General features: G+C 38.9%; 1 protein-coding gene and 1 pseudogene across 2 annotated transcripts in view; both read right to left on the reverse strand.

The window, feature by feature from the left end:
* The window catches only part of LOC149166479 (zinc finger CCCH domain-containing protein 13-like), a 47,590-nt pseudogene extending 36,714 nt beyond the window's left edge, over window positions 1–10,876 (reverse strand).
* Window positions 1–19,562, reverse strand: part of LOC149166477 (uncharacterized) — a 277,345-nt gene that overhangs the window by 192,997 nt on the left and 64,786 nt on the right. The gene's annotated exons all lie outside the window — the stretch shown is intronic.

Genomic DNA, 19,562 nt, shown 5'->3' on the forward strand with positions numbered 1-19,562 from the left:
AGACCTCTGGTGTTATAGATGATATGTGACAACTAACATGGTCCCCAATGGACTTCCAGAAACTTGATACAACCCTGAACTCAAAAGTATTGAAAATTCCATTTTCAAATACGTACCATTCCATCAATGAATGCCACCCTGAAACCTTTGACTTCCATTACCGAAATGGACACCAGGTTCTTCTAGTGATCAAGTACACAAAAGAGAACTTTGTAAATGAATCGAGTTACCCTCATTCAATTGAGGGGTAACATTCCCTACACCCTTTCCGAGATAAGTGGCATCGGCTCCAAATATAATCCCACAATTGTTTCCATCTCTACTAAATTAGAGAGAGCACCCTTCTATCCAATGAAGTGCCTTGAAGTACTACAATCAATAAGCCAGATTCCCAAAGAATCTGAGGAAGAGGGCCAATATAAGATAACGCTTCTTTATCTTATCAGAAACAACATTTGATTCTTCATACCTAGGGTTCCTTGCTTTCTTTGAAGATTCAGTCGTTTCCTTGATGACCTGCATTACCTGTCATTCCCTTGATCATTGAAGATGTCCCTGGAATGATTGTTATCATCATCAAGTGATGTGTCCCTTCCATTCGGACACTTCTTCGCATAATGGCCAAACTCATTTACAAACAAGGCATTTGCCTTTCCTTCCACTGTCAGATCCGGACTTCCCAATGAAGTGATCTTTAGGTAGGCCATCAGAAGCTTTCGTTGTGCCATTCTGATAATATTCTTTGCTTCGATTTCACCCTTGGTGAATTTGAAGAGGGATGAGGAATCCATTGATCCTTTTGTCCTTTCCCAACTATCGGTGATTCCTCTTTCACTCTTGCTTGGGCATTGTCTTCACCTCAGCTCTGATACCATGTTAATTTTAGGTATGTTCTATGCTTAGAGCAATTTATTTCAATTTTCACAGTTAGCTCAATATCTTTTCCAGATTAGCAATCACATCAGCATTAAAGTAAACTGCAGATAGAACATAAACATAAATTGCAAAAGACAAGCCAAAACAAGAGGACACAAGATGTGGCGCTAGCCAAGGACAAACCCCAATGTGGGGAAACCCTTGATCAATTCTTCTTATATGTTCTTCAATAGTTCAGCAGAGAGAGAGAGAGATAGTACATTTACAACAAATATCAACACTTTGACTTATCCAAATAAGAGCATAGATCATCTCTAAGAAGATGATACATGAGATCAGTTGAAGACATGTTGCTTCCACTGATTCTCCAAGTTGACTCCTTCACCTATCATTGTGTTGCATCTCGTCATCATGTTGCACCTCACCGTGTTGCACCATGTTGCACCCATCATCATAATGTTGGACCTCATGACCATGTTGTACACATCATATTGTTGCACCATGCTTGCTATGCTGCACCATGCTTGCCTTGCTGTCCATGCTTGCTAATGTCCCATGTGCCTTTGTTGTAACATGCTAGTCACTGTTGTCCTATGTGGCATACAGTTGTCCCACTATTCATTCCAAGTTTGCTGGTTGTCCCATGCATCTTTGCTATGTAGCATGTTGTCCCATGCATCTTTGCAACACCATGAAGTCTTGTTGTCCCATGCATCTTAGCTGCACAAGTCACCTTGTCCCATGCATTTTAGCTGCACTAGTCACCTTGTTGTCCCATACATTTTAGCAGCACTATGTAGCCTGCTGTCCCATTTACTTTGTTTCACTAGTTAGCAACACCATGTAACCCAGCTGTCCTATTTACTTTGTTGTTGTCCACAACACCGTTGTTCCAATGCTGCCTTTGTTGTTGCTTATATGGTGACTGGTTAGGGCATCTGGCAGCCCTTACACACCCAGTTATCCGTCCACAAACAGTAGCATATTGCTTCTATTCTCTTCGGCCTTGTTGCTTGCCTATTGTGCTCTTAATTGTCCTGTCCCCACACTGTCCCTATAGCCCTTTCACGTTAATTAGGGCAGCCTCCACGCTGTCCCTTTGATCCTTCATGCTGCGGCTAAGGCTCCATTGTCCACACAGCGCTTCACATTGTCTAGGGCAGCCTCCACACTATCCCTTTGACCCTTCACATCAGTGTCCTCCTTCTTCTTGAGTTGCCTTAGAATAGCTTCGTTAGGGCAACCTTTAGGTCTGCGTTAAGACAGCCTTTAGGTATCTGTTTTAGTAGGGACTAGCGTATAGGTTTAGGGCTCCTTCTTGATAGCATTAGGGCTTTTCTCTAAGTTACCGGATCCGGCCCTCTGGGGTACAGGATCCACGGATCTGATCCGGATTCGGATCCGGATCCGCGTAAATACGCCCAAGAACCGGCACGTGGCGGATTAATATTTGTTAGAAACGGATGTTGAAATCTGGAAACGGATCCGGTTTAGGGTTGGGTTCGGGTTAAGTTCGATAAATTTCGATTCATGTTCGATTTTTTGCGTGCCTTATTTTGCATGTTAAGTTCGATAAATTTCGGTTCATGTTCGATTTTTTACGTGCTTTATTTTGCGTTGTAGGGTCCGTCGTATTTCAACTTTAGAGTTCCAATATCTTCGCGTTACAGGGTTTGCCTGCCATATTTCAATTTTAGAGTTCCAATCTATTTTTGTTTGGGTTGTCAAGCATGCAAATGAAAATGTGCGCATACATCTAATATATCATGTATGGGAACCATCGTGAAAACTCCGGCAGTTTTAGAAGCCATCGGGCGGTTTTCCCAAAAAATGCAGGCTATCATAAGAGAGCCTTCAATGTATTGGCCTTTGACGATTTGTAGATCAAAAATGTAAAAACTATCATTGACGGAACTACAGTCGCATAGAGACGCCACTGCAAACTTCGGTAGGTTATGCCCTCGAAAGACACGATGGTAATTCAGTCAACAAGCTTTTAACTTTTTCATTTTTGCCCCTTTTTTTTAATTTGAATTCATATGGTTTTATAATTTTCTTTTAGATACATATTCTTTTATACATATTAAAAACAATAATATATTCATAATAACGAATTATATATTAAATTTTATTTGAATATATTTTCTCATTAAAATTGTTTTATAAATAATTTATTTTCTTTATTTATATATATTAAAAAATAACATATTAATATGCGTATTAAGTTCAATTAAATTTTATGTTAAATATAATAATGTTTATGTGTATATAAAGGATTACAAATTTAATAATTATAATTATATATATATTTGAATTTAATGGCTCTTGTATGGTGTGTGGGCATAAACTAATGATGGTGTTTTATGAATGCAAACTTAAAAAACAACAATTTGTTAATTTGAAGAGATAATTAAAGATGAACTTGAATATATGGTAAAAGCACAAAATGAATGACAATGATTTAGCTTTAATATATATATATAAAAATGGATGATTTTGTGTCTATTATTAATTTTATTATATTTTTAATATTATTATATTTTTTGTACTTGTCGTATCCTTGCCGTATCCGGATCCTGGATTTTCAAAAAACTAGCGAATCCGGATCCGGATCCGGATCCGTATCCGTATCCGTATCCGAATCCTGGTAACTTAGGCTTTTCTTCATGACTGTGTCCTCTAGATTAGGGCAGCGTATTTCTTCTTGACTGCAGCTAGGGCAGCGTATTTCTTCTTGACTGCAGCTAGGGCTTCCACTCCTAGATCTCTCTTCCACTAAAACCCAAGACAAGTGGAGAGAAATCAAGATAGAAGTGTGTGTGTGAAATGACTCTCAAGTCATCTCCTTTTGTACTAAAACGTTGACCACATGTGGGGTTTATGCCGACCTTGACGAATTGTCTTATAACACAAATAAATTCATAACTCCATGAATACTTATCAAGAATCGGATGATCTTTAGATCAATCCTACACCTCTCGATGAGAGGGATCCAAGAGAAATATCAACTGCCATAATTAAGGGCTACAGACTTGTGTTTTTTGCTCATCCAAGATATCATGGTAGATCCCAAGCTAAAGCAGCATCCAAATGTGCTCTTCCTATCAGCAAAGTTACCTGCCCAATCAGCATCAGAGTAACCATGTAGTCTCACATCTCTGGCAGTATATCTCAATCCAAGATTGTTCGTCCCATGCAGGTATCTCAACACATGCATTACAGCAATCAAGTGTGCATGTGATGGCTTAATCATATATTGGCTCAGAGTATTGACCGCAAAACATATGTCCAATCTAGAGTTCACTAAGAACATCAGTGCCCCAATCAGTTGCCGATACTCAAGGATTAGCCAAATAGGATCTTGCAACTTCACCACATAAATTTTATAATTTCATTTCCATTGGTGTATTCATGGACTTACATTTTGTCATATCAAATCTTTCTAGAAGCTTGACAACATATTTTCCTTGAGAAAGGAAAATCTCACTAGATCTCTACCATACCTATAGGCCCAAAAAGTAGTACATCAAATGAAGACCTTTTATTTCAAATTCAGAAGCTAACTCCCTCTTACGCTGGAGGATAAGAGGTCCTCCTGTCAAGAATAAGTCGTCAACATATAATACCAAAATCAAAGGCATACCTTAGACCGTTTTGAAGTAGAGATTTGGATTAGCATTACTTTTGGTAAAACCAAGCTTCATCAAGAAGCTATCAATACGAGCATACCAAGCTCTTGGGGCTTGCTTCAATCCATAGAGAGCTTTCTTCAATATACACACATGAGTTTTTCTATCATGTACTTCAAAGCCTTATGGTTGCTCCACAAATACTTCTTCCTTGAGAAAGCCATGAAAAAAAAACCGTTTTCACATCCATTTGGTGAAGAGTCCATCCCTGGCTAGCAGCTAGAGCCACAATAAATGGAATGGTAGTCTATCGAGCAACAGGTGCAAAAATATCATCATAGTTTATTCCCTCTTTCTAAGAGAAACCTCTAGCCACAAATGTAGCTTTATATTTTTCAATACTTCCATTTGCACCAAGTTTAATTTTGAACAACCATTTAGAAGTCACAACAAACTTACCTTGAGGTCTTGGAACTACTTCCCATACGTCATTATGTATGATGAACTCGTATTCTTCAACCATTGCATCTTTCCATACTTGATTTTGCACTGCTTCTTCAAAAGCGCATGGTTCAACTTGAATAATGTTACTCGTGGCTACAACGTATCCCTGGAACCAGCATGGTTTCTTGCTTTCTTTGAAGGTTCCTCTGAGGGCAGCATGTCAATCAGCATCTTGTAGAGTGTCACAAAGCCATAAACGGTCTCTTTCTGTTAATTTTAGGTATGTTCTATGCTTAGAGCAATTTATTTCCATTTTCACAGTTAGCTCAATATCTTTTCCAGATTAGCAATCACATCAGCGTTAAAGTAAACTGCAGATAGAACATAAACATAAATCGCAGAAGACAAGCCAAGACAAGAGGACACAAGATGTGGCGCTAGCTAGGGGCAAACCCCAATGTGGGGAAACCCTTGATCAATTCTTCTTCTATGTTCTTCAATAGTTCAGCGTAGAGAGGAGAGAGATAGTACATTTACAACAGAAGTCAACACTTTGACTTTCTATATCTACATGAGATCAGTTGAAGACATGCTGCTTCAACTGATTCTCCAAGGTGACTTCTTCACCTATCATAGTGTTGCGTCTTGTCCACTTGTTGCACCTCTCCGTGCTGCACCATGCTACACTTATCATCACAATGTTGGACCTAATGACCATGCTCTACACATCATGTTGCTGCTCCTGTCACTGTGTTGCTCCAAGAGTCCAATCATTGAGCTGCTCTTATCACGGATATGCACCTAATCTTGTACTCATCGCTGATCTACACTCAATGCTACATCATCACTAATCTGTACTCAATAACTGCTATGTTGCACTTCATCATCAGTTGCACCACTGTCTTGCTGTCACCTACATGCTGCATACGGCAACACTGTAGCTCTGTCATGGAACAGCCTTAGCTCCTTGCTATGGCTTGCAGCCTAGCAAAGCAGCTAGTTGTAGCAAGAGATTCTTCCAACAAATCTCATAAACCCTTTATACATACCCAGACATAATCTTGTTACAACGTTGTTTGCTATACTTGACTTTTCTATCAGCACTTTGATTCACCAACATATATGCTACCACCTATAGCATCTTGCTGTAATACAATAACTCCTGCGGCAGTTTTAGATCCACTTTCCTTGTTGTGTCTAAGGGTCCTTTCATATATAGATAAGGGCTCCTTCAATTAAGGTTTTCCTCCTATATCAAAGGGCAACACTAGCCCTCCTTTGACAGCGGATGAGGGCATATCGGAATGTATCTTAAACTTCTGTTTCGACAACGGTTTAATGGACACTTTGACAACTGCTAGGAACCTTGTTAGCAGTGGCTTGAACCTCCTTCTTGGACTGTTGTTAGGGCAGATAAGAGCCTCATCACACTGCGGATTAGGGCTCCTAGATTGGGCCACGTATTAGTGCCTCATGACTGTGTTAAAACTACAGATTAAATCTCTTCCTTTGACAGCATATAACTCTCTTCCTTGATTGCGTCTACGGCACCAGATTGTGACACTTGATTGGACTGTGGTTAGAACTTGTCAAGCCTTTCTCTTTACAGCAAATACATGCCTCCTTTTGGTGCCTATGAAACCCTCATTGACTGCGGCCTAGGAGTCTTCTTTCTCTGCGGATATGACCCCTTCAGGACAACGTTAGGTTGCTTAGCATATAGGCCTCTCCTTGAAGCGTAATGGAATCATCCTTCAACTTCTTGACAACGTTATAGAGTATCTCCTTCCATGGCTGTGATTTAAAATTCCTTAGGACATTAGGGCATCATGAGGCTTCTTCCTTTTACTGTTGATTAGGGCATCATTAGGCCAATGTATATCCTAGGGCACTCCCTCTAGATCTCATCTTCATCAAACCCAAAAACAGGATAAAGAGAGATCAAAAGAGTGAGTGTGTGTCAAATGACTTAAAGTCCTCTTCTATTTATACTAAAACATAAAGCACAAGAGGGGGTTATTTGGTGGTTGGCCGACCTTGACGAATTGTCCCATAACACAAATAAATTCATATCTCCATGAATACTTATCGGAATCGGATGATCTTTAGATCAATCCTACTCCTCTCGATGAGAGGGATCCAAGAAAAATATCAGTTGCCATTAATAAGATGACCCACATGGAGTTTGGCCCTAGTTGCCAATTTTAACACTTTCTAGCAGGAGGATCACATGGAGGAGGATCCAAGGGGTCCATGGGCTCCATGGGTTCATCAACAAAATCAGGCTTAGGCTTAGGATCTTCTTAAGCATCCAAGACATCATCTTGACTTTCAACATTAGCAGGAGGAGGAGAAGTGTCTCTTGCCTTTCCAAGAGCTGCATCTTCATCAAATGTTACATCCCTGCTAAACTCTATAGTTCTTTGACCAGGCATGTATATTTTGTAAGCTTTATATTTTTCACAATAACCGACAAACGTACCTTTCTTACCTGAAGCTTCTAGTTTGTTCCTCTTTTCTTTTGGCACATGAAAGTAGAGAGGGCAGCCAGAGATCCTCAAGTGCCCATCCTCGGGATTTTCACTAGTGAAGATTTCTTCTGGAGTCTTGTTGATTAAGGCTTGATATGGAGATCTATTTTGGACATTCACAGCAATGTTAGCAGCTTCTCCTCATAGAAACTTTGGTAGCTTCTGATCATGCAACATAGCTTTCACTGCTTCCATGCTAGTTCTATTTCTTCTTTCAGCCACACCATTGTTCTCGGTTATATGGTACAGTGGTCTCTTTCCTGATTCTAACTTCTCTACAGAAGTCGAAGAAATCATTTAAAGTGAACTCTCCTCCATTGTTAGATCTAAAGATTTTGATATGCTTTCCAATTTGTTTTTCTACCAGATCTTTGAAGTTTTTCAACATGTTAAATGCTTGACTTTTGTTTTTCAAAATGAAAATCCATGTTTTGCGAGAAAAATCATCCACAAAGAGTATATAATACAAGTAGCCACCAAGAGAAGTTAGAGGCATAGGTCCACATAAATCAGAATGTATAAGATAAACAATCCAAGTGGATCTTCAGAAAGTCCCAATGACATGGTAAAAAGCTCAAAACTCAAAGTGGCAGAATTTGGATAAACTTAGCATCAAATTGAAGTGCTCGTCATCCTGATTCCAACGATGCGAACGGCACTCAAATCCGAGTTCATATGAAGAGGTTAGAGCAAGTCAAGGTTTATGTTTGACTTGTCCAAGTGGCACGAGGAGATGACATTGCAAAAGTCTCAGCGAATGGGGAAGCGCCAAGTTGCAGGCTACCAATGGTCTCGCATATCGCATATCGCAGCAAGGAGAAGAAGCAGCTTAAGGAAAATCGGCCCTAGGCAAGTTGCGATGTGATAATTGCTTATCGCAATCGCAAAAGGCAAGTGTTAAAGAATCGGCCACCGACAAAACCAAGGTTGTGATGCGATCAAATCACAATCGCAGCGGGAGCAGTGATATGGAGTACCACCCCGGGATCCGTTGATTGCGATTTGCGATGGGGTTCCCAGATGCAATATTTTATATGTCATGTTTAATACTCCTAGCGGGTCCGTTGTATCGCAGAGTGCCTATTGTTTGGGCTTGGGTCTGACCGTCGATTGCGGGGAATGCCGATAGTCATGCCACCAAGTTAAATGCACAGTTTAAAGGAGTTTCGCCATATTTGTAAGGTTGTTTCCATGTCTTATTTAGGCTCGAGAACCTCTGTTGGGAATCAAGCCCACTTGCTTAACTTGGTCTATGGTTGGAAACTGCCCGAGTATTAAGGGATTTGCTACCATGCTTATATAAAAGGCCATTTATGACGGAAGAAGGCAGAGGGGATCAACAAAATAGTTCGGAAGCATTGCACGCAACAGACCTTAACTTGGCAGCAGGTCGGGACCTCACCTTCAGTAACATGGAGGTTCCGAGAAGTTGCAGAAGGCCCGATTATCCAAATTGGGTGTTTGGATAAGCATTTTTTGCACGATTTTTCACCAGGATTTCAGTGGTACATTCTGTTTCTGAAGTTGGGCTCTCCATTCTTCATCCATCTTCTAGCTTGGACATACAAGGGTTGTAAAGAATGTTGCTTGTACTTTTATCTCTTTTTATGCCACTTAATGAATGAAGGCATCCCCACTATTGAGCAGGGCCCGGAGACGTAATCCAAATTGGACGAACTCCGTAATCAAATATTTGTGTTATGGTTTCTTGCTTATCGTGTTATTTCCGCATTGTTTTATGTGCTTTTAAGTTCCATGGTTTATAAGCTCTGTTTCATGTAATTTTGATGCATCTATAAGTAAAATATCTTAGATCAATGAAGTACCAAACTAGTTTTGCTTTTGCTTGACGGGAATGGTCCCTTTACATGCTTTCCACTTGCGCACCCTTGGTAGACCCCATCATGATCCACTCTAATCTTCGGCATTATAGAAACCATCTTTCTCACATGAGACATTGATTTATAATGTAGATGAGAGAGCCTTTAGTGCCAAAGTTCACATTGATGATTGTTGTCATGAATCAGCGCATTGGTTGTTCTACCATTCACTTTATAAAGACCTTCAAATCTCGATCCCAAAGGGAAGGCATCTCTTATGCTAGATCTCATTGGCCAGGTGATAACTTTTCCATTTATGAAAGCAACTTTCATTCCTTTATCTTCTAAGGCAAATATAGATACAAGATTCTTTTTCAAACCAGGTACATACAAAACTTCTTGAAGAGATATAGTTTCACCTTGATCCGAATGAAAAGAAATAAAACCAAATCCCTTTACAGGATAAGTAGAGTTATCTCCGAGTGTAATTTTCAGATTTGTCTCCCTCTCAACCAGATTAGAGAGAACTTCTTTATAACCAGTAAAGTGTCTTGAAGCACCACTATCAACCAACCAACTATCACAAGAATCTACAGGAGAGGAACTAGAAAGAGCAGAAACGAGAAAGTACAATTATTGTGTCTCAGTTGCATTATTGTCATACTTTGGGTTTCTTGAACTCTAGTAAGAACGGTAGTGTTCTTTTACGAGTAGCAGGTGCTTCTCTTCTTCTTCTATAATCATATATGATGTTGCTACGATTGTTGTACTTGGATCTTGGTGCGCTTTTGTTTTCTGGATAGTCATGAGCATAGTGGCCATGCTTATAGTAGTTGTAGCATTGAACTTTTGATAAGTCCCTGGTCCACTTATAGGAGTTGTTGGATATAGGAGTAGGCTTTCTTGAAAAGTGATGACCTCATTTTCCTTTTTTCTTCTTGTCTTAGACAGCAAATGCAACAGGGTCTCCCACTTCATGCTTAGGAATTCTTCCTCTGGAAATCATTCTAGCCTCTTCTTGACTACACCTTCCTAGGAGTTCATCAAATGTCTTAAACTTATCATTGTTGTTGGTGGTAGTAATAAAAGTTTCCCAAGTTGGAGAAAGACCTCCAAGCATAATCAGCGCCAGCACTTTATCAAATACAATTTCACCAAATGTTGACAATTGATCCTTGATTTTTTATATCCTCATGAAGTATGCTTGAATGGTCTCTCTTTTCTTCATCTTAATGTCCATGAATTGATTCTTCAAAGCAAGTATTTGACTCAAGTTGTTTACTTGACACATTCCAATCAGCTTGTCATAAATTTCCTTAGATTTCTTCAAGTTGGAGACATAGGTGATGAGATGGTCTCCAAGAGAATCAAGGATAAACTTTTTAGCCTTGACTTCTCATTTCTTGTATGTGTCCTTAATAGTAGCATTTGAATTTTCTGGCGGATCTGGTACCTGACCTTCAACATATTCTAGTACATCATGCTCCTCAAGAGTAATATCCAACCTTGTCTTCCATGGACCAAAATTTGAAGCATCATTTAGCTTCTCTTCATTCTTAAAGTAAGAAGAAGACATATTGATCAAGTCAAACAAATTTCAGTAGCAAATAGGATAGCAAATGAGATACAGAGAATTTAGGTCTAATGACTGTTGAAATATGTAACTCGGTTTGGTCTTCATAAGGACATGTATAATCATGATTTTATGTAATTGATGTAAAGAAGAAAAAACAAAATTATTTTTCTTATGCTTGAGACATGGGTTTCGTGCTCAAGAAATTTTATTTTTGTAAATAAATCTCCCATTGAGAGTTTCTAGGGCTTGTCTTGTGGTCTACAAGTCAAAAGAGTCTTTGTCATGTATAAGAGACCCTTCTTGGGCATGTTACATATTTATTTGAGCCATTGTAAGAGTCAAAAGACCCTCCAAGACCTTGTCACAAGTGCACAATCAAGTCAGTCCTCAAAAGAAGCAAATTGATCTATCAAAAGGACTAGTCGGCATGAGGAAGATGTCAAGTTGGCTTATTTGCATGAGAAATCATTGTATAAAGGAGGACTCGGCCTCACTTGGAATACATCAATCAAGCATCTATGAAGAAGAAAGTAGTGCAAGATAAGGAAGGGAGAAAACCTCTCAAGCAGCGAAGAGAAAGAGAAGAAGATCGAAGGTTTCTAGTGTTCCTTTTGGGTCCCTCTACTCACGCGTGTGACTGCAAATAGGGCTACAGCAGTAGGGTTACACCAGATCTTGAATAAGTCGAGATAAGGGTCAAGAAGGAAGCATCATTACAAGTTGAAGTCACAAAGAGAAGTGCACAAGTATCGCGAAGGAGAAAAATGTCATAAATCTGCCCCATCAAGTACACAAGTGTGGCATCTTGGTAATTGCAGGTAGACCGAAGATTGCAGGTCTGTGGTAAGAGGCTAAAATTCAGAATAAGCTGAGAACAGTGGTGTAGGAGACAGTTTGACCATTGTTGACTTCAAGAGGAAGAAGAGTTATTCAAGGAGGCATTCTAACTTGGTCTTGGAGAGGTTCTTAGGTCAAGAATCTTGGTCTTGGAAATCATCAATTGAAGATTTTATAAGAAGAAGAATTCAGTGAATTTTCCTCTCAAGATTGGGGAGGTTTTGGCCCTCGCTAATAGCCTACATTTTGTGTCTCATTGTTCATTTTGTTTTAGTAGTTGTTTGATGAAGAAAACACAATAAAAAATCAAGCTAAAGAACAATATCATCAAAGAAAAATAAAAGGTATTTCACAAGAAATTATCATAAGCTAGAGAAATCACTGCCCTAGATTTCTCAACATGGTTTCAAAGCTAAGGTGACAAATCAAGGAAGGGCAGCCCAATAAGGGACACTCAAGCACTCAAGGACCGAAGGGTAACAAGGGCCGAAGGGTATCAAGGGCATCAAAGAATCAAGAAGATCCTCTCATCTCCAAGCCATTTTGAAGACAACGACTACATCACCAGCTTGAAGGAAGTGTCAAAACCCTAGATCGATCAAAGAAGAATTCCACACTTAAAACATTCTTGGGATCCTCGCTCTATCATCACTTCAAAGGAGACCTCAAAGACCCTATCTTTACTCAAGAAAGAAAGGACTACGAATTGAAGCATCTTGAAGCCTCCACATCAAGAAAAGCAAGAAGGAAGGTATTGTCATCATCAAAGGATTCAAGGTGATCTCCCTCTCTTTGGAGTCAAGAGTCACTTTTGAAGGAAGACATCTTCTCCAAGAAGAAATCTTCTAAAACCATATCATCATCAAATCCGAGAAGGCAACAAATTGAAGATATTGTCACCAAGGAGTATCTTCACAAGTAAGTATCTTTATGTCCACATCTGAATCTATAAAAATGTCTTTTTGCAAGGAGAGCAACAAGTTGGTTGGGTCTTCAAACTTTCTTGCATGGAAGAAGAGGATTGATTTGATCCTCATAGAAAATGAAGTGGTGGAACATGTTAAGGGCTCAATCACAAAACCTCTAAAGGAAGAAGCTCAAGCTCATGCAAGATTCATGAAAGGGGAAATAAGGGTTGAGAGGATTCTTATAGAATCTATCAACGAACCCCTCATTCCCTATGTATCAAAATTAGAAACATCAAAAGAAATATATGACAAACTTGTAGAATTGTTCTCTGTAAGCACTGCAAGAGAAATAATATCATTAAGGCAAGAACTCTACAAGATGAAGGTATCAAAAGAAGAAGGAATAGCCTCATACTTTATGAGGGTATCTGAAATAAGGGACTAACTACAAGAGTTGGGAGAGATAATGTTTGATAAAGAAATGACTACTATAGTACTTAATGCACTACCAGAGGAATGGGGTAACTTTACATCAAACATTTATGGGAAGAAGGAAGCTACTCCATTCAATGATCTATGGTCACTATGCAAAATTGAAAAAACCGGGTTGAAGGCAAAATCTGATGTAGGATCAAATGAGAAAACTCAAGCATATGCTGCCATGGTGAAGAGAAAAGGAAAGTTTGGGAAATTTGGTCCTCAAAAAGAAAGAAGAATATGACAAAAGTTCAATGATATGGATGTCAAGAATATGGGCACTACAAGAGAGATTGTCCTAAACTCAAGAAGGACAACAACAAAAGAGGAAGGGAAGAAGCCCATATCACAGAAGAAGTAGAAGAAGCTGAAAAGAAGAAATCCAGTAAGGAGGAAATAAAGGATCTCTACTATGATTGAGACAGTTCCTCACCTAGTCCTTTTCATGCTTTTGTTTCAAGTTTTCTTTTGTGACATATAGCTATCATGGTAGGAATCATTAGAAGCATGATAGGATGCATCGTTTTAAGAGATGGCATCATAGGAGCATACAACTAAAGAAAGAGCTCAAGACATCATCATAAAAAGCTTGAACGATAGCTGAAGTAGAATTGTATGACAGTCATCATTAGAAGGAAGTAACTCTTGGTAACCTCATTAGAAGCATAAGTAGCAATTATGGGTAGAAGAAAGTCATATAGTATAGAGCTCATCATAAATTATTCAAAAGGAGATTTGGAGGATGAGGATGGTCAAGATCCTCCATTGGAATCGTCATTGGAAGGTTCACCTACTGAAAAAAGCAAGTGTCTCGCCCAGAATTCCACCTTGTATGGGATTCGTGGAATGTTGGTATGATGACAAAGAAGTGAAGCAGATCAAGATGATTGAAGCACTTTCAATCAAGGAAGTTGCAGAAGGAAATCCAAATGAACAAAAGGAAGAGACGAGGTATGTATGCATGTATTTAATAAAGTCATGTCATTATATAATTGTAGATAGTAAGGATGCATGTTCTACCTCATGAGCATGATCAAGGGAAAAGGACCTCTTTCATTGAAAGGATGCATAAAGCCATGGGTTACATATTAACTAGATGAAATCAACATAATATGTCCTCATATGGAATATGAGGTGGTTGAGGAAATGAAGGAACTATGATTGAGAATTCCCAGGAAGCAATATGTGAATAAAGAGAAAGGAAGAGATAGTGAAATGCAACTATGGAGAAGGCAATCAACATCTTATGACTAAAAGAATTGACTATGATATGTCCATGGGAAAGATATGAAGACCTTGGAAAAGCCTGAAAAGAAAGAAAACCCTTGACAAATGAATATCTTGGAGATGTGTCAATATGAATGCAATGTTGAAGAAAGTGTAACTAGGTTCGGTCTTCATAAATGTAATTTTGATCTTTGTACTTGTAAAAGAAAAGAAATATTATTTTTGTAAATTATAAAATGAGTTTCTTGCTCATTGCATAGGTCTAGCACATGTTTAAGTGCTATAGGAAAGTCAAAGAGTCAAAGAAAATGTTAAAGAGCTCTTCTTGAGCATATATATAATGTATATGAGTCAACCTAGTGTCTAGATTAGCCCTCCAAGACAAGCACAGTCCTCTTGAAGAAGACGGCCAATGAAACAATAGAAAACGCAATCATGCCGGCTCATATAAAGTGACACAATGGTTCATTGTCTTGTCAACTAATTATGGAAGACAAACAACTATAAATACCCCGCTAGGGTCACCACAGAAATTACAAAACTTCAGATAAGTCTCTGCAACTTCGAATGAGGACAGAATCTCGGCATACCTCTAAAATCTCAGTGATAAGCACAGTGACGTCCTCGCATACATCTCTAAAGTCTCGGCCTAGTTAAAGGGTCACAGTGATACAGTCTCGACATAGTTGTGGCAAATCTCAGTGCAAGGAGAACATAGTTACAATCTCGGTGAAGATCACAGTGCAGAAGAAGACACAGTCATAGTCTCAGCATACATGTTAGAAGAAGGATCTTTGTGTAGCATATATCCTAGACACAGTCATATCCTCGACATCACTATAATCATGATATCAGTCATGATCCTAATGAAGACAAAGTATAGCATTGGTGCAGCAGTGATGAAGATCTCGATGAAGGCGCAGTTATGGTACAGTAGTGATGAAGACCTCGATGAAGGAGTAGTCATGGTGCAGCAGGAATGAATATCTCAATGGTGCAGCAGTAATGGCCTCAATGGTGCAGCAATGACAAAGAAGAGGATTGGTGTCTTGGTCTTGGAGTGGCATAATAGGTCAAGGGTCATGGTCTTGGTATTCGTCAATTGGAATCTCTATAAGAAGAATTTTGTGCGGGTTTTCCTCTCCAAGAGGGAGAGGTTTTGGCCTCGGAAAAAAGCCAACATCTTGTGTTCTTGTCTCTTGTATTTTGGCAATTGTTTGATGAAGTAATAAATACACACACTAATGATATCAAGAGAAAATTGTGCTAATAAGCAAAAGTTAAAATACCTCATAAATAGTTATCATGCTAAGAAGAATCTCATTAACTGCTCTTGCCCTAGATTCTTCGACATGCAGGATGTTGATGTTGCAACAAGTAGATGCCTTGATGAAGAGCCATCAGAAAAGGTAATTTTTTATTTGATGTTCATTTTTTATTTTTGAACAATATCTGGAAGGGCTAATAAAGGGCTACATAAAGAGAAGTGTAGATGTTATCTACAACTCATACTCATGTGGAAGGATGGAAGATCCTGAAGGAAACATGATGTCAAGAAGGTAGCAAGGTATGAAGGAAGGCCATATATGGACTAATGGATCACTTTCCGATGAAATGAAGGATGACATGACTGACATGATTCATAAATGAAAGTGATGGATGGTTTGTGTCCTACAAAGAAGTCCCAAAGATGAGGGCTCCATAACAAAGAAGATGAAATTCATGACATCAAAAGAGGGAGCCCCTCAAGCAGCTGATTGTCCCGTGATCTCCACCTAGAAAGAGGTGTTGCTGGAAATAGGTCCCTAGTTAAGAGGGAACCTGGAAGCAAGTTTCTGATTAAGAAGAAACTTGGAAGCAAGTCCCTAAACTAAGAGGGAGCTTGGACAAGTCCTTAGTTAAGAGGGAGCTTGGGTGCATTCCTTTTATAAGAATGGGTACATTCCTTCGTAGGAATAGGTATATCCTCCCTAGTTGAGAAGGAGAGATAGACACATCATTCTAGTCTTCACTTGGGATGAAAAGAATGGAAGATTGGGTAAGCATCTGGCATCCAATACTCTTTGAGGATGTGGTAGGGCATCCAAGATAAGAGTATTCGTAGAGGACCAATATTCTTTGAGGATTGGGAATCCAAGATAAGAATAGTCTTGGAAGGACATACCCTACGAACACCCGATTGGGGTTTCCTCCTTGAGAGACAATGATGAAAGTGTCTATAAATCATTGGTCTCACCAGCATTGTGCCCTGCTCTTATGGAGAGATAGAGTTGTTAGTCAAGGCTTTGCTATGTGACAATGTTGGATGATATAATGCTATACAGATGGGTTACCAATCCGACTCTTCTTATGAGAATTCTTTAGATTGAGAATGTCCAAGTACCTTGTAAGGATTATGAATACCTCCCTAGTTAAGAGGGAGTGTTGAAATATGTAACTAGGTTCGGTCTTCATAATGACATGTGTAATCATGATTTTATATAATTCATGTAAAGAAGAAAAAATAAAATTATTTTTGTTATACTTATGCTTGAGACATGGGTTTCATGCTCGAGGAGTTTTAATTTTGTAAATAAAGCTCCCATTGAGAGCTTCTAGGACTTGTCATGTGGTCTACAAGTCAAAGACTCAAAAGAGCCTTTGTCATGTATAAGAGACCCTACTTGGGCATGTTACATATTTATTTGAGTCATTATAAGAGTCAAAAGACCCTCCAAGACCTTGTCACAAGCAACGTCACATGGTTCGAGTTCGAATTTGGGTTCGGCAATGATTAGGTTCAGTTCGAGTTCAAATTTTTCAATTGGGTTCAGATAAGGTTCGTTAGCAGGTTCGTCTATATACATTTTCTATATGCATAGATATATTAACTTGAAAATGAAATAGAGGATAAAATTGTAAGAAGTCAACATCAATAAAAAAAATGTTATCACAAACAAGGAAACTGCAAGGATAGGTTACAAGCTTGAGAGTTTTGACATGAGGTTATGAGTTTTCATCTATGGACTTGGTTAACGGCCATGAGGTTTTCCGAGCCTCAAAATCTTTCTAAGGTTGAAGTTCGACGAACCTTGTGACAAAGGTCAAGAGTGCAAAATCAAGTTGGTCCTCAAAAGAAGCAAATTGGTCTATCAAAAGGACTAGTCGGCCTAAGGAAGATGTCAAGTCGACTTATTTGCATGGAGAAATCACTATTTAAAGGAGGACTCAGCCTCACTTGGAATACATCAATCAAGAATCTCCGAAGAAGAAAGAAGTGTGAGATAAGGAAGGGAGAAAGCCTCTTAAGCAGCGAAGAGAAGGAGAAGAAGATCGAAGGTTTCTAGTGTTCTTTTTGGGTCCCTCTACTCAGACGTGTTACTGCAACTAGGGCTATGGGTTACATCAGATATTCCAGAAGTCGATATAAGGGTCAAGAAGGAAGCATCATTACAAGTCGAAGTCACAAAGAGAAGTGTAAAAGTATAGCGAAGGAGAAAAATCTCATAAATCTGCCCCATCAAGTACACGCGTGTGGCATCTTGGTAATTGCAGGTAGACCGAAGATTGCAAGTCTGTGGTAAGAGGCCGAAATTTAGAATAAGCTGAGAACAGTGGTGTAGAACACAGTTTGACCACGTTGACTTCAAGAGGAAGAAGTTATTCAAGGAAGCATTGTGACTTGGTCTTGGAGAGGTTCTTAGGTCAAGGGTCTTGGTCTTGGAATTCATCAATTGAAGATTCGATAAGAAGAAGAATTCGGTGGGTTTTCCTCTCATGATTGGAGAGGTTTTGGCCCTAGCTGATAGCCTTTCTTTTGTCTCATTGTTCATTTTTTTTGGTAGTTGTTTGATGAAGAAAACACAATAAAAAATCAAGCTAAAGAACAATATCATCAAAGAAAAATAAAAGGTATTTCACAAGCAATTATCATAAGCTAAAGAAATCACTACCCTAGATTTCTCAACAATGACCAGGGAAAAACCCACAAGGGAAAACCCAACCAAATTCTTCTTCTATTAGATATCAATTGTTCAACAGAGATACAAAGTACAATGAGAGATCAAGAGAATGAGTAAGTTCAACCAAATATGAACATGTTGTAACATGAAGATTACTGATAGCAGTAGTTGATGCAAACACTAAATCAGCCTTCAAGTTCTCGTCTTAATCTCCAAGTCTCTCTTCTCACAATATTCTTCAAGTCTCTCCAACTCTCTCTCTCAATTTCGAATCCTTCTTTCACAATGCACAAGTAGTGAGGGGAGAAGATATGAGGCACATAGACATAAAAGGAGCAACGAATTCACGCCATAAAGAGGGAGCATGCCTTAGAGTAACTCGTATGCCCAATGGGGAAGAGTAACCTAAGCCATTAAGGAGAGAGGCAATGCATTCCTTCAATGGAGGAATCTCGCATGCCTTGAGGAGTGTCACTCATGCCCTTTTATGAAGTTTAACTCATGCCATTAAGGAGAGAGGCAACGCATTCCTTCAATGGAGGAATCTCGCATGCCTTGAGAGTGTAACTCATGCCATTTTAGGAAGTGTAACTCATGCCATTAAGGGCAGAAGGCAATGAATTCCATTTAAGGACAGGTACACATGCATTTGTAACTTATGCATTTAAGAGAGAGTGTAACATATGCTTTAAAGAGTGCATAAGAGGAATCTTTTATGACATGCCTTCAATGAGTGTGTAAGAGGAATATGCCAAGACTTTAATGAGAGAGAAGGAGAGAGTGTAACATAGAGTCATGTGAAACATTAAGGAGAGAGGGGTGCAAAGTATGAAGGCAAGGTGACTTGAATTTCTTTTTTATAATAATATCATAGTATCATAAGAATAATGAGAATAGTAATGATAATATTGATAATTAAGTCAAAATTGAACTATTAGGATTGACTAATGATAAGTTGAGTGGTTTTCCATCAACTATATTTTCTTACCAATTGATACAAGGTGATTTACTATTTTTGGAAAGTCATACATGAGATGCTAAACATGACTTTCTATTTTTAGACAGTCACTCCATTATTGTTAGAAATGAAATTTTATATAAGGAAACGTATCCCTGAGCTGCCAATTTTCAACAAAATCATGTATGCTCTGCAATAAATTGTCCCTAATGAATCCAACTCCACAGGGAATGCCAAGATATATCCTGACAAACCTGTCTACCTAAAGAGTCCCACCTAAACAAAGGGGAAACAAATTTCAAAACCTCCCACATATTCCTACAGAGGAGGAAGCCAAA

This window comes from Pinus tabuliformis, chromosome 5_1 (assembly GCF_031772625.1).
Source record: "Pinus tabuliformis cultivar Carrire ecotype Pingquan chromosome 5_1, CPIR1, whole genome shotgun sequence".
Lineage (NCBI taxonomy): Eukaryota > Viridiplantae > Streptophyta > Pinopsida > Pinales > Pinaceae > Pinus > Pinus tabuliformis.